Source organism: Nothobranchius furzeri, chromosome 4 (genome assembly GCF_043380555.1).
Source record: "Nothobranchius furzeri strain GRZ-AD chromosome 4, NfurGRZ-RIMD1, whole genome shotgun sequence".
Classification (NCBI taxonomy): Eukaryota; Metazoa; Chordata; class Actinopteri; order Cyprinodontiformes; family Nothobranchiidae; genus Nothobranchius; species Nothobranchius furzeri.
The window spans coordinates 19,062,449-19,074,808 of record NC_091744.1 but is presented as its reverse complement, the minus strand read 5'-3'; the positions used below and the strand labels follow the sequence as shown (position 1 = coordinate 19,074,808).

Here is a 12,360-nt window from a genome sequence, read left to right as displayed (position 1 = left end):
TAAGAAATTAAAGTCTTTATTTAAACAAACGGGAACTGAAGTAGCACTGAAATCCAGTGAATGATGCCGAGGGCGATTGCTCAGAGTTCTTAGCTCAGCGAGCTGCAGGGTGCCAAGGAGATGAGTGTAGTAATCCAGCCGGATGGGAGGTGAGGAAGCAGAGAGGAGAAATGCAGGAGCGGTGGAGGAGGATGAGACGTGAATGAGGATCCGTGGTTCTTAGCAGAATTCGGTGAAGGTTGGGGTGGTAATCCTAGGAGGGCAAACAAACGGAGCTTCAGGAGCAATTTCAAAGCCGTAATCCAATAAACAGTCCAAGGTCAAAATCCAAATAATCCAAACATGCGAGGTCAAACAAGTACGAGTGGCAGGCGTTACCAATACTGGAGTAATCATCCGGCTTCGAGTAGTGTCTCCATCCTCCTTTTAAACCCGAGCTCCAAATGAGTAACTCAGAACAGCTGGTACCTCTCCGCTCCTCACCTGTGGAACACAGAACCCCAAAGATTGTTAGTTGAGGAGGAGGACTCACCTAGACCCGAGAACGATGACAAAATATTATTTTCTTTTCTCAAGTTCTTTCAGTCCACTGAGCCAACAGACATTCGGTGCCTTTGTCTTCGGGGACTGCCAGTTGTCTTGGGAGATGATTCATCTCCTTTCTTCAAGACTTCTTCTGTAAATAAAACTATTCTTATGAAAACAACTAACAAACAACAAATGTCTAAAATGCTAAATGCAATATTAACTAAATATACAGTAAATATGATTAGCAAAATTGTATAGTAACACATTTCTCATTACAGTATACAGTAATCCCTCGTTTATCGCGGTAGATGCGTTCCAGACCTGGCCGCGATAGGTGAAAATCCGCGAAGTAGGGACTCCCAGCATGCCCCTCGCGGGGATTCCCTCCACGTCGCACCTACGTCACAAACCACGGCTATAAACGGAAGTCGCCTTTCCAGCTCACCACTCAGTCATCGTTTCTTCAGATTCATGATCAGAATTTCCAACCTACCGATCAATCCAACGAACTATCAGCTCATAGTAAGTTATCTTACTTACTTCTGGAAAGCTCGGCATTTCCGTGTCACTTCGTTGACGCTCGAACGCTCGGGGGTTTCCTAAATCAGCCAGCGTTTCACCGACGCTATCACTTCCGCGTCTGTGAAACCACGCTCCCTACAAGCTCAATTCCCGAATCCAGCTGACCTGTCTGACATACAGTACTATATTGAATTATCGTATGATCACATTCTGTTTTTGTGGGTAAAACTCAAGAAAAATTTTTTTTACTTGGTTTTTTTAGTTTTATTACAAAAAGTGCATTTTATGATGAAATTGATGAAAAAAAACAAGAATTTCTTGATATTTCGCATAGAAAAATGCTGCGAATCAGTGAAAAATACCGCAAATCTGCGAATTCCCCCTGAAAAATGCTCCAAAGAAAAAATCCGCGAAGCAGCGAATCCGCGATGAACGAACCACAAAGTAGCGAGGGATTACTGTATTTACATTATGAACACACAAACTCATTTTTCTGTCAATAAGTCTCCAAGTTCATTGATGTCAGTTTAAGATCATTGTCCACAGCTGACCATAGTCATCCATTCAGTTATTTTCATGCTTGAATTTACTTATTACAAGGGACTTTTGTTGTAAACATGTATGTGTGATTCAAAAATTCTTTCTTTCTTCTAGGTTCCAGACCAGGCCATTTACAGTCAGACAACACTGGGAATCCTCTGCATTGATGAAGAAAGTCTTCACCTGAAACCAGCCAGAGTGGGGATCATCTTGGAAGGGAGTGTGGTAATGGACGACTTGCCCAACCTTCCTCAAGCTTTCCGTCTTCGTTTTGGACTAATTCACGCCCTGCACTTGGATTACCCCAAGTACATGAAGAACACTTTTCTCTTTGTCCAGCATGTGATGCTTAACCTTGGCAAAAGTGAGTTGCCACCCAAAATTCAGTCTTTGAAAAACCAGCTCTCTGTGTAAATGTGATTCCAAAGAGTTATCGTATTGTTCTTTATGCCAACTGCTTAGTTTTTGTAGTGATACTGTTTGCAATTTGACATTGGCACTGATATTAAGAGACTGATTAGGGATTTATTTACACAGTTCTACTTTAAGCTTGTAGGAAAAACACTAATTTTAGTGAAGTTTAGCAAAGTAAATTTTGCAAAGAAAAGTTTTAGTACTAGTTTTGCACATTCTAGATTTTTCTTATATTGCTTAATATTGTCTTGACAGCTGAAACTTCTAAGTTTTTGTAACTATTATTTCTAAAGCAGGGGTATAGTTATGCATACAAAGAGTTAAAGTTTTTTTTACATTGTTGATAAAAGTGATGAAATATTTTGTGCAAACCGGAAAAGTCTTATTTCATGAGGAGTAGCCAGTTCCAGAAAAAAAGTAATTGCTTGACTTAAGTTGTACATGTCGTTATGTAGTTTGTATTGGGACCATTGCAGATTAAATAAAAATATTTGAGTACATTTCTGCCAAAACAACTTAGAAATTCTGAGCTCAATCTCACATATTTGCCCGAAAAAACCCAGAAAAATAAATCTTAAGAAAAAAGTCAACCTTTTGCTGAGATTTTAAATCAGAAATGCTAGATGTGCATCTGGATGTTCTCCAAAGATTAAGTGGCATATGCGTGGCTCTTCTCTCTGTACCAAAACACCTGTTAAGGATGGGACTATGAACCCATCAAACAGTCACCTGAGGAAGAACATACAATATGGCTGCATCAGGTATTAATATGCTCCAATAGCTAATGCTTGAAAGTTATGAGTCATCTCGACTCATAGTTTTCCTTTGTTCATTAAACTCAGTGAAGACGGTGTACACAGGTCCACTACACAACGAATAAGTGCTCACTGTGCCCAACACAGGCTGGGTATTCCCCTTCCTCTAACTTGTATCATGAGTGCAGTCTGTGTAAAGATAATTTCTGAGTTTTTTTTCTGGCAAATTTGTCAGAATCAGAATAGGTTTATTGCCATTGTCAGTGAACAAACAATTCACAAACTAGGAACTTGCTTCAGTACTAATGTGCTACATATAACATGAATAATAAGATTAAAAATAGAATAAAATATAATAAAAAAACTAGAATAAAACTTTCAGCTATAAAAAATGGCAGGTAATGGTAACATGGCCGATAACGTGACGTTGTGTCGAGTACAGAAGACGAGCATGGTTGTGTTTATAATCTATTCACAAGTCTAACGGCAGATGGAAAGAAGCTGTTCTTATGGCGGGAGGTTCTGGTCCGGATGGACCGTAACCTCCTGCCTGATGGGAGCGGCTCAAAAAGTCTGTGACCCGGGTGCGAAGGGTCAGCTGCTATCCGCGCCCCCGAGTTCTGGAGACGTACAGGTCCTGGAGAGATGGAAGGCTGCAGCCAATCACCTTCTCAGCAGAGCGCACAATGCGCTGCAGTCCATGTTTGTCCCTCACTGTGGCTCCAGCCTACCATACAGCGATGGAGGAGGTGAGGATGGACTCAATGATGGCCGTGTAAAACTGCACCATCATCTGGGCCGGCAGCTTGGCCTTTTTCAACTGCCGCAGAAAGTACATCCTCTGTTGGGCCTTTTTGATCAGGGAGCTGATGGATGGCTCCCTCCTAAGGTCAGCAGCTTACCCAGCACCTAAGCTAATGTGAGATTAATCTCAGAATTTCTGAGTTTTTTGGGCAGATATTGTTGTGTGACGGGGTGAGTACTCCCTCTTCTCTACAACATCTTTGTAAGATCTTCATTCCAGGAGAGGGCACTCACCAGCTGCGGAGCATTACCGATCAGCGCCAGCTGCAGATCCTCTAATCAACCGCAGCAGAGCTCTACTTAAGAGGAGAGGGAACCACTTCACATCGCTGTATGATTAACTACTCACGGTAGAATCTTGCCACTCAGTTATTAGGTTTTGCTTGGTCTCTGCTCAGACATTCGTGCTGTCGCAGTTTTGGATTTATCTGGTTTTTTGCTTGGATTCTGGTGTTTGGACTCAAGTTTGTTTCATCTTCAGGATACTTGGAATCGCTGAACCACAGATGGATGTTCCTACCTGGAAGTCACCATAACCCGCCTGGATTACACTCAAGGTTCGCCTCTCCTCCAGCTTCACTTGCCCTCTGCCGCCATCATCTGGCTCCCTCTCCTGGACGCACCCCGTCACACCGTCTGCCCTCCCTGCTGGCTTTTGGACTCCTGCCGACTACTTCGAACTTGGATATCTCCAGGACACGTTTAGTTAGGTTTAATAAATCATTGTTTGAACTTTCTGCCTTTGTCCTGTGATGGTTCTTCATGTCGTGGGTTAAACACCTTCCCAGGGACATGACAGAATCATCCAGCCAAAACGCTAACCCCACGGAATCATCACTCACCGATTTTAGTTTTAGGTTAACTCAGCAGGAACAGGCCCTGCCAGTCTTATTGGAACACCTCCAGATTGTTAACCAACGATCTCAACAGCTGGAGGCCATGATCCGTCAACTTCAACAGGGCTTGACCCAGCTCCAGGCTCAGGAACCCTCTCAGGAAAGAGCCACCACCTCCCAAGGAAACCTCGCCGTTCCTGAGCTCAATACTGAAGGGGCCGCGGCCGCGGAACTTGCCTATTACCACACCGCCCCTGCGCCACCTGCTCAGACATACAGTGGAGAGTTCGAGGAGTGCCACACTTTTCTCCTCCAGTGTCAGTTGGCGTTTGCTCGGTCTCCTGGAGCCTTCCACACTGATGTAAGTCGCATTTCTTATATTGTTGGACTGCTACGAGGAAAAGCATTAAGGTGGGCAGAAGCTAAGAGCCACAACCCTGCCTTTTTGGCAGGCCCCTTGGATGCTTTCCTGGCCGAATTTAAGTTGACTTTTGGCTCAGACACATCCCCCATGGACATAAGCAGGAGGCTGTGGACGCTGTCACAGGGGCAGAGGACGGTGGCAGAAATGACCCTGGATTTTCGTACCCTGGCGGCTCGATCCGCCTGGAACGAGGAGGCCCTCATCGCCGCCTTTACGGAGGCTCTAAACAGCCGCATCAGGAACCAGCTCGCCATGTGCCCGGAACCTCAGTCCCTGGAGGGGCTGATCAAGCTGGCCATCTCCCTCGACAAGAGGCACCGGGAGCTTCACGTGCCCACACCTACACCGGCAAATGGGTCAGTAAGACATTCCTCGGAGAGTCTCCCCCCGGAGGAACCCATGCAATTAGGAAAGACCAAACTCAGCAAGGAGGAGCGTGAACATCGCCTGAGGTCAGGTCTTTGCATGTACTGTGGGGGGTCTGGGCATTTTGCCAAAGCCTGCCCGGTTCTGGTAAATGGGCGTGCCCACCGGTAATGTCGGGACTACTGGTGGGCAGTCAGAACTCTAAGGGGTCCCGTAGTGTGTTACCTTGTATGTTGTACGCTAATGCTAAACAGTTTCCGGTAGATGCTTTATTGGATTCAGGTTGTGAACAATCTTTGATTGACACAGAACGAGTACGTCAGTGGGGAATTCCCACGACCCGGCTCTCCACTCCACTCGCGGTGGCGGCTCTGGATGGACGCAGCTTAACCACCATCACGCATCGGACTGTCCCGGTAAAACTCAGGGTGTCGGGAAATCATGTGGAGGAAATAGAGTTTTTTGTTTTTCCCTCCCTACAGACTGCAGTAGTGCTCGGTCACCCTTGGCTCCTCCGCCACGATCCCCAGGTGAACTGGGAGAGGGGAAGAGTGGAGGGGTGGAGCCCGAGTTGCTCCCAGTCCTGCCTCGGAGCAGCCCCTCCTAACATCAGCGCGTCCAGATCGCCATCAGCCGAGAAGATTGACCTGTCTAATGTACCCCAGGAGTATCACGACCTCGCACAGGTATTTAGTAAGGACAGAGCTGCTTCTCTTCCTCCACACAGGCCTTTTGACTGTAGCATAGAGCTGCTGCCTGGGGCTCCTCTTCCCAGCAGCCATCTCTACCACCTCTCCAGACCTGAGCAGGAGAGCATGGAGACCTAAGAGAGAATTATAAGACACCTTTCGTCAAACTTTTTGACAGGTCTATTGTTCTTTGACCTTTTTGACCTTTCAGTCCTATTGTTCACTTGACCCTTGACCTTGCCCCCCTTTCCTATCATTAATCAAATGGACAGGTGTATTGTTCAATCTTTGCCCCCCCTTCCGTATCATTAATCAAATGGACATGTGTATTGTTGATCGTCCAGATGGCCTAGACCCCCCACGCCGCATCATCAATGGCGTATTGTTGAACGTGTCCAGATGTCCATGATCCCCACGTCATAGGCTAATGTGTGTAATGGCGTGTGAAGTTTCTTTTTGTGATAGCCCATCGGTTCCCACAGCCCCCCTCCCTTCTGAGTGTAATCCTATTGTGTATAACTCTTTAAAAGCTCAGATCTGTCCGAATGGTGAAAAGCCGAGCTCTAAGAAAAAAATGGCTCACTGACAGTGGATGAGTGCGGCCTAACTGCTGTGAATGACAGCCCCACACGCTGGTCAAGTACTTATGAAATGGTTGTACGTCTCCTCAAAGTTAAAGAATCTGTTTGTGAAGTAGCAAACAAGATGGGATGGTCTGCTTGCTCTCGAGTGGGTGGCATAAGCTGAAGTCAATGCAAGAACTTTTGCAGCCTTTTGCTGAACACACACAAACTCTTCAGAGTGACACATTGTCTATGTCATTAATAATCTCTTTGATTTACTCAGCCATCTGGCATATGTTCACGTTGGATTTCGTATGTTCAGTCTTAAACTTTGTGTTTAAATGTGTTATTTACATGCAGCTCTCAGACACTTTTTGACCAGAACTAAAACTATTGTGTAAAACTTTCTGTCTAGCAGCACCTCAAATAATGGATGAATCATCAGAGGCTGTAAGCACACACACACACACACACACACACACACACACACACACACACACACACACACACACACACACACACACACACACACACACACTTCTCTAAGAAGTAAAAGGATTACATTCAAACATTTGTCTTTGACTAAACCATTCAAACATTTCTCTCACTTCACAAAAGCAATGGTTTACCATCCTAAACCATTTATGGTCCTGTTGTAAACCACCCTGCATACTCAAGCCTATAAGAACAAAAGTTGATCCTTACCTCAGCGTGATGCTTTTAAGATCTGTTGAGCTTTTTTAAAGTTCATTCTAAACAATTTTGCACGGCCAGCGACTTCTGACAAAGCAAATGACTTCTTTTTTTTTTTTTGCAGGTGGCGGGAAAGTTTTAAAAACAAAGAACTGGTTGAACCAAATCGTCACAGAAACAACACACAAAAAGCAAATTACTTACTTTTTTTGCAGGTGGGCTGTATTGAAAGAGTGGCGGGAAAGTTTTAAAACAAAGTTCTGGTTCATTCTAACCAAGTCGGCATGGTAACAATTCACAAAAGCAAATGACTTGCTATTGTTTCAAAGAGCTATTTAGGTGAACAGCATCTTTGGTTCGTCATCATCATCAGTGAAAGCTTAACCATCGCCTCCTGCCTTTAGTGTCACATTTTGTTTTCACTGTCACACACACACACACACACACACACATACACACACACACACACACACACACACACACACACACACACACACACACACACACACACACACACACACACATTGCTTCCTGCCTCAGAGAAAAGATTTGATCCATTTTGTAGGACCTATAACAGCTGAAATAAATAAAAAGTTGTTTATGAGGTTTGTTTTTTGGGAGGGGTGGATTAGTAAAGTCTCAGAGCAGACGTACCTCTGGTCAAACCTTTAATGTCATACCTCTCAGAATAGTTAAACTAAGGCACATGCATGTCGTAAACGGATTTACACACGAGTGAAAGAGCTGCTACATTTTAACCAAAACATGAGCGAAGAAGAAGAATAAGAAGAACCGATGGATACGTGTTTTGAATATAGCCTTCCTCTGCTAAAAACAACGTTCGAATTGAGACATGATGAGATTTCAGGAAGAAATGTCCGGTACAAAAACGGTACGGTATTATTTTTTGGATCGTAAAGGTTTTTTTATTTCTGCTCCGGGGAGTTTTGATGAAGCAATGGATACGAGCACACACACACACACACACACACACACACACACACACACACACACACACACACACACACACACACACAACTCTAAACACCCATTCATACATTTGTATACCTATACAACAAAGCAAATGACTATGTATTGTTTATAAACATTTTTTTTTCGACCAATCGCAACCGTTTTCTATTCAAGATTTTTTTTAAACAGCTGTATAAAATGTAAACCCGCATTTTCGGAGTCGTGATTTGAGGTGTAACAAGCTAAGATGACGGGTAAGTTTTTAACTCAAGACGCAAATCTTTTTTTTCTCTTTCTGGTTTAACATCTTTATTTTCAGACGCTATTGTCATATCGGACGGCGAGTGGGAAGAAATTCCTATTGAGGAATTAACTTGTAAAACTCCGGTACCTTCCCCCCTGGATGATTTGTCTAAAATTAATCGCGCGGTCGAGAATCTGAGTGAGTGGATTTTATAAATATATACGTAACGTTCTTTTCTTCAGCTGAGAAATATCTCATTTTACAGAAAAGGAGGGGGTTCAACCTTACCCCGGAAGTGATAACTTTTACCCAACCACGCCTCCATCCACCAGCCGAACCGTCTTACATCCGTATCAGCCCAGCCATACCGTCAGATCACACGCGAATGCGAACGTGAAAGCTGTTCGTTACAGGATCATCACGCCACAGACGATCCTCGAAGCTGGTAAGTGATTACAAAATAGCGATTAATAAGTCAGAGGTGTGTCGTTCATATTTATCGTTTTTATTCTCCAGAGCAACGGCCGACGGCCTACGCACCCCCAATATCTCAGCCCCCACCACCACCTCCAACCCCTTCTCATGCGCAGACGGATGGTAACGATAAAAAAACAACTGATTAATAAGTCAAAGATGACTCGTTCACATTTACCGTTGTTTTTTATACTTTCAGAACAACATCCGACAGCCGCTTCAATATCTCCGCCCACACCTCCTCCTCCTCCTCCCCCTTCTCCAGCACAGGGTAAGAGATTTATAAAAAGGTGGTTATTTACTTCAAAGATGATTCGTTCATATTTTTCCTTGTTTTTATTCTTTCAGAACAATCCGACAGCGACTCTGAAACCGCTGAACGTGGTCCTGAGCAGCCAGCCGGTAAGCTGTTTCACAAAACCGCTCTGCAGAGTATATTTAATTTTTGAAGTAAAAAAGATGATGTTTTTTATCCTTTCAGAACAACCCACGACCGACGAAGAGAACGCCCCACCTCCTGCACCTGTACAGAGTAAGTTAAATTTATATATATAATTTATTAAAAGCTCGTTCATTTTATTTATTTTTATTTATTTTTTCATCAGAAAAACGGCTGAAGAAGAAGAAGCGGGGCAGATTTACCCCATTGCAGAGATTAAACAGGATGAAGCTTGGGTATTTGCTCCTGCAAGTCAATTCCGGCCTGGTCGATGTGATGCAACAAGTTCTGGCTCTGTAAAAGGACGACGCAGATTTTTTTCTTCATTTTTAGTAGGTTTTTAATGTCTTTTGTATCATGAGTGAAAATTGGTTTGATGACCTTTCAGATTTGTTTGAAGTAGATGATGAATTAAACGTAGATTTGTTAGATAGAATTTTAGCCAGCCAAAATCCCTCAGTGGAGGTGGCCGATAATTTGGTGTTAACTGACTGGTTTGATTTAAGCGGACTGAGTGAAGTAGATGAATTAGCTTCAGATAGTGAGATCTTAGACGATATTTTAGCATCCCAAGCCGTTTCAAACGAGGTCGATCAAATACTAGCAAATTCAGATGAGCCTTCATCAGAAGCAATAAACGAAATTTTGAGACAAATAGAACACCAGCAGCGCGTAAACGAGATCGATCAAATACTAGCAAATTCAGATGACCCATCTCCACAAGCTGTAGATGAAATATTGAGACAAATAGAACACCGGCAGATCGGAGGGAGCGTAAACGCAGCTTTTAACCAGCGTGAAATTAGAGAGAGAGTGTCTTTTCAAGCAATCAACGACCCAGCCGAGTTTTATATTAATCTGATGGAAATATTAAACAGGTTTGCTGAAAGAGGAAGCCAGATCGCGCGTCCCAACGATAGAGTCCAGTTTGAAATTAATACTTTGCACACGACGCACCACGTTAATTTTAATTATGACGGATCAAATATGTTAAATCAGCTTCAGTATTTACTGGATCTGTTAGTCCAATCAAATGAAGCATTAGAGGCCGACAACGAATTTAATTTCAGACTGCAAGTGATAAATAATCCGTCCGGCGGCGGAAAACGAAAAATCGAATCCATTCTGGATCACGAATTAGTCAATAAAAAACGAAACCATCTCATTTGTCCTCCAGAGGCCAATCAGCCGTTGTGTTTTGCGCTAAGCATAGCCGGACTGTTAAATCCCTCAGCGAGAGATACAGAATTATTGAATGTGGCTAAAAATATTCATCAACAGGCAGGGCTTCAGGAGCAATCAACCGTTTCATTTAGCGACGTGATTCAATTTGAAAATATTGTTCAAAGAAAAATAATCATTTTTTACAGATCCGACAGAATCATTTCTAAATTTGAAACAGATTTTAGCGATCGAACAAATCCGTTGTTCATTTTGCTACTGAATCAACATTATTACGGCATAAAAAATATTAAAGGTTTCTTAGGAGCCAAATATTTTTGTTCATGGTGCTTTTCCGCTTATAATAACGTAAACGGACATCACTGTAAATGGTTCTGTCGCGTGTGTAATACCGATTTATGCAAACGGACAGAAACGTCTCTCATCACATGCTCTGATTGTAATCGAATATGCCAAAATGTAATATGTTTTCAAACTCACAAAACACCTGTTTTAAGGCCTCAAGCAAACAGGTTAGTTTCTCCTTGCGAAATGTTTAAAAAATGCACCATTTGTAAACAATCTTATTACATCGCCATGGGTGGAAATGGTTCACAGCACGTTTGCTCAGCGACCAAATGCATCGTTTGCAAACAGTCGGTGGTCACGGACGATCATCGCTGTTTTATTCAGCTTGAAAAAAAAGATGACGGTTTAACGGAAAAGGTTATTTATTACGACACTGAAACGTTTACGGATCAGAACGGTGTGCATACACCTTTTTTAATCTGTGCAAAATCCGATTCAGGCGACGTTTGGGAGAAATTTGGTTTAGATTGCATTAAAGATTTTATTATGCAGATGCGTCGTCCTAAATTCAGCAATTATACATTTGTTGCACACAATGCGCGTGGATTTGATGCTTATATAATTTTGAGAGCTATGTGTCAATTAAAAATTGTTCCCAAAAATATACTCATGCAAGGCTGTAAAATACTGAGTTTTCACGATCCAGACTTTGGGCTGAGATTCATTGATTCCTTAAGTTTCCTCATGATGAAATTAGCCAACCTTCCAGCTGCTTTGGGCTTTACAGATAAAACTAAAGGTTATTTTCCTCACAGATTTTCATCGCTTGAACATCTGAATTATAAAGGACCTTACCCAGATGTCAGCCATTATGGGTTTGAACAAATGTCTCCGGAGCATAAAAAAATATTTTTAGAATGGTACACCGATGTGTCTAAACAGCAGCTGTTTGATTTCAGAAAGGAGGCCGTGTTTTATTGTAGAAACGATGTGGAAATTCTGCGTAAAGCATGCGGTATTTTCAGAGAGGAGTTTTTTAATGAAACAGGTATCGACCCGCTGAAATCTGTCACGATCGCTTCAGCTTGCATGCGTGTGTTTAGATCAAAATTCCTAAAACCAGACACATTGGCCATTCCTTGTCCGCTCGGCTATCGACCGCAACAAAAACCATTTTCAAGTTCAAGCATCGTGTGGCTGGAATGGGTTTCACGCAGTCAAAATGTAGACATTCAACACGCTTTAACGCCTTTGGGGGAGTATAAAGTGGGAGATTTTTATCTCGACGGATATGCTGTGATTTCAGGCGTCGAACAAGGGTTTGAGTATATGGGTTGTTTTTTCCACGGCTGTCCAAAATGTTTCTTACAGTCATCCATATGTCCTCTGAGAAAAATCACTTTTGGTGAAATTTATGACAAAACCGTCGAAAAGCTTCAGTCGTTGGAAACTGTGCATCGATTAAAAATGAATGTCATTTGGGAACATGATTGGCAGGAGATGGTAAAAACTGATCCGGACGTGAAACAGTTTGTCTCAAGATTTGATCCACCGCCGGCTCCTCTCTCACCTCGTGAAGCCCTGTATGGTGGCAGAACTTGTCCGGTTCGGCTGAGGCATTCTGCTC

At 43.0% G+C, this 12,360-nt stretch overlaps 1 long non-coding RNA gene across 1 annotated transcript; it reads right to left on the bottom strand.

The window, feature by feature from the left end:
- LOC139069610 (uncharacterized) lies at positions 1-483 on the bottom strand. The gene is made up of 2 exons (XR_011520284.1): positions 379-483; positions 1-253 (listed from the first exon to the last, which is right to left on the bottom strand). It is a non-coding gene; the product is annotated as an uncharacterized lncRNA (long non-coding RNA).
- Positions 484-12,360: the final 11,877 nt, after the last annotated feature.